Here is a 4,531-nt window from a genome sequence, read left to right on the forward strand (position 1 = left end):
GACTTGTTATAAGTCCTTTTCGGGAATGATTTTCTAGATTAGAGATTTTTTGAGTGTTTATGGTTGATAAGTTTCTGGTACTCACATCTTCATTGGTAGAAATGTTCCTAGTCTAAGGGACTAGGGATATGTATATCGAAATATAATCCTCGGTCTTAGAATTAATGAAGTTGATCATTGGGTCTAATTCATGATTATGGTGTTGGAGTTTTCGGGTTTGCATAGTTTTAAAAAAAAATTAAATCTTTGGTGATGAGAGTGGTAATTGTGGCGGGTTGAGTCAATACTTTGGTTAAATTTGAAATGGAGGAATAGTCTCGGCTACGAGTGGTCTCGGGAATGCCTATTGTGGATGCATCGATTTAGTAAGTGGTTTTGAGAAGTTGCGAAGTATTTGTGTAAGGTTTTTCCTCTACAATTTAGATAGATCAGATTTTGAGGATGAAATGTAGTTCAAGTGGGGTAGAATTGTAACACTCTTTTTCCAAGTATAAGTTGTTTTAGCAATTATTTCATTCATGTTTGAGATGTAGGGTTTTCAGCATGTCGCAGCGTGAGCACATCGCTTACATTGTGTCGTGGTCAAGTATGGACCGCGACGTGGTGGATGTTGGGTTCAAAACCCCATGTCTCAGGCTTTGGGCCCTATCTAAAGGCATAAAACATTTTATGCTTTCTCTAGTCTTCAGACTCCACCTCTCAAACTGAACCCTAACCCGTTTTTTTGTGCCTCTTAGAGTTGGTGGTGTTTGGAGAGATTGTTGAAGATCAAGATTTTTGTGGTGCTTGAAGAAGTCATTCCTAGCTCAAGATTATACATTCTAGTCAATTCTCTATCATTGTAATATGTAAATTTTATAGCTTTATTCAGTCTTAAGCTAGGACCTACACTTGGGGAGCGATTTTTATCTATTTTTTTTTGTAGTTCTAGGAGTTTAGAGAGCTCCGTAATCATTTATTTGTTTAAGAGAGAATTGTAGACTTGTTAAGGACCTTTTAGAGTGAATGAATGATCTTCATGGCTTACATGCAAAGGATTCAAAACATTTTTGGGACAAAATGAGTTAGCATTTGAGATTAGGTTTATTTGGGTTGTAAATCTGGATAAAGTTGGAAAATTTTCCATTAAATCCTTGAGATATTCAGATATGAAGATCTTAGCCTTAACCGGAAGAGATAAAGTTCTTAATGATAAATGGGTTTTTCCAAGGGAATCGCAGCACGACAAAAGATAGGTCATGACCAAGGTAGAAGTCGTGATGCGGGCCCTTTGACCGTTGACTTTTGACTGGTTTAACTATTTTTTAATCTACGGATTTTGAGTTGTGGACTGAGGCTGGACCTATGTTGGTTTTTAGGCAGTTCGTGAGATTGTTATTGTGGAGTTCGAATTTGTAGCTTTGTGGTTTCTCTAATTCTATTTTGACGAAAGTTTTTATCATTGTATTTCTTAATAAATAGTTTTTATGACATGATTGTGTGCCTAGCTAGACTTTTAGAATATTGATTATCTGTGACATCCCAATTTTCTCGGCCAGAAAAGACCGATTTTTTTTTGTTTATTCTTTTTAAAATAAAATCAGAGTAATCTTTCAAAAGGTATTGCGGAATTTGTCCCCAAAATAAAATATGATACAAATTTATCAAAGCATTTCTTTTAAAGAAATCTATTTTCATTGTATTATAAAACATTGGGATGTCATGTTCTGATATAGATCAAAAGCATAAGCAGTACCATATAGGCCTTACAACAGTTATTTATAACTACTGGCCTATAATCCGAAATCCCTCGTCATCGTCCAACTATGCTCTTATTCCACTACCTATAATATAAAAGCTAAGTGGGTCAGGCCTGGGAGCCTGGTGAGCATATATGGTTTTGAACCCACAAATAATAAATTTATTAATCTCATCAACCAACAATAAATTTATTTATTATGTTTAAACATCAAACAATCAACCGAATTTCCCATCCCCATTATCTTCTTTATTCTTAAAAATCTTAAGAATCGTCTGTCCTCCATTCATTCATTCCTAAGGATTATCCTAAGGAATACGCACAAAGTCCATCGTTGCCCGAGATTCATACAACATGCACTAAGTCCATAGCTGCCAAGGTAATCAAAGGAATAGGCACAAAGTCCGTTCCTGCCCGAGATTTATACAACAAGCACAAAATCCATAGCTGCCAAAGTTTATCTATACGATACTAAATCCATAGCTACCAACGTACATCTATACGGTACTAAATCTATAGCTACCGACGTACATATATACCGTCTTTCATCCCTTATTCTTTATCTACCCATGTTTTACCGAACATATTCGTAGATATAAAATACATATACAGTTTAAATCATTTAAAAGCTGTATAGATCATTCATTCAACATCCATCTCAAATAAATAATATATATATATATATATATATATATATATATATATATATATTCACATAGCACATATTTTATATAAAATACTTCATATCTATATGTAAGATGAAAGTGACTATACACTCACTTGTTAAGACGATAATTGGGAAGCACCTCATCTCTTAAAATGATCGTTTCCGATAAAACCAGGATGTTTTTCCAAAAACCGGGTTTCACGTGGACAGAGTTTCGGCTCGAAAACTATTTTTCTCTGGATCTTCGGGCTCTCCGAGACTTGCTTACGATGCTAGGATGATATAATAGGCTTGGGGGTAATTTTTGCAATAATCAAGAGAGTATAGGGAGAGAGAATGAAAATTGTAACCCAAAATCGGCTGGCATCGTGATCTATTTATAGTGCCCGAGGCTCAGAATTATGATGGGCGAAAATATGGTGTGCGCTGGGCGTACTGCTCAGCATTGCTCTACACGGGGCGTAAGCCTTCGTACATTGGGCATAGGGTGATGCGTGGCATCAAACGTGTTGATAGTACAAGATACGTGTCGCATGCGAGGAAGTAGGCAACGTGGCCAACTCCGGATCACACACACGAGTACGCTGTGCATACTCTTGTACGCGAGGCATACACATATTTTCCAAACTTCAAAAATCCATATTTTCCTCATACGAGCTCCGTTTTTGACGTTCTTTATATCCACACGTAGGTGAGACCGTGCACTACAACTTTCATTTAGACTTCGTCAGCTAATTTTGAATTTATATTTAATGTTATATTTTTAACAGCTCGAGACAGAAAAAATCCGTTAAAAATTCATAACTTCTTCATCCAACGTCCGTTTTTTACTGTCTTTTTACCGTTGAACTACTATCAACAAGATATTCGATTCTCGTTTAGGTTGGTTCAGCTAAAAATCACTCAATCTAAAATTCGAGTTTCGAGCTGCATATTGCTAAGCTGAAACTTAGAAAAACTTCCTCAAATGAAGTCAAATTTGGGCGTTCTTTATATGCACGCTCTCCGTTTAAGGAGCACTACGACTTTCATTTAGATCGCTAAGGCTAAAAAGCACTTTATCGTAAATTCACTTTTTATGTCACACAGCGTAGTGCTGATTTTGTCGCGAAACTTCAATAGCTCATAACTTCTTCATTATAACTCAGATTTTGGTATTCTTTACATCCGCGGAATCCTTGTTTCACACACTACAACTTTCGTCATAGATATCGGATTTATCTAATATTTATTTTCGACGCTTCTTTTTATCCTTAATCATAATAATTAAGTTTAAAGCGCAAAATTCATTTTTATTACTTCAAAACGAGTTCCAATGGTTAACCGAGATTGTTATATCATCATTAATGTTTGCCCTAGAAACACGGGAGTTACATTATCCACTTGTATGTTATGCTTTTTGAAACATACATGTTAAATGAAATAGACATATCAGTTGAAATATATATGTCGGTTCATATAGAATTGTTGGTTAAAACAAACCTATCTGTTGAAAGATTCATGACAGTTGAAACATATATGTTGGTTGAGATAGACTTGTCAATTAAAATAGACATGTCGATTGAAATACACATGATGGGTGGAAACATACCTATTTCTATTATGTACAGTTATATATGTGGTATATGGTATGATGACAAACTCACTAAGCTTTGAATTACAGTTGTGGATTCAATGTTTTCTCCGATACCTCTTTTGTTATGGTCGATGCGTGACTGTACACACTCATCGACAAATTTTTAGTTTTAAGAATTCCACAATGATTTTTATTTCGACTTTGGTCATGGATTTTGGATTACGATTTTATAGGTTTTATCCTGATTATGATCTTATGAAAATGGATATTTATGTTATTTGAAAATGAAACTTTATTGTGAAAATTCCGACGTTATATATATATATATATATATATATATATATATATATATATATATATATATATATATATAAAAGGAATGGTTATTTGAAAAACAAAAAAACCCTAAAAATCATAAAAATACATAAAAAAAATACTTAGAGATTACAAAATGTTTTTTTTAATTGTTTTATAAACAAATCGCAGGTTTTTTAATAAATTCACTGAAAAAAAATTAAAAAAAAAAAAATCAATTTTTTAATAAAAAAGT

Source organism: Lactuca serriola, chromosome 8 (genome assembly GCF_051521515.1).
Source record: "Lactuca serriola cultivar US96UC23 chromosome 8, Lser_US96UC23_V15, whole genome shotgun sequence".
NCBI classification, from domain to species: Eukaryota; Viridiplantae; Streptophyta; class Magnoliopsida; order Asterales; family Asteraceae; genus Lactuca; species Lactuca serriola.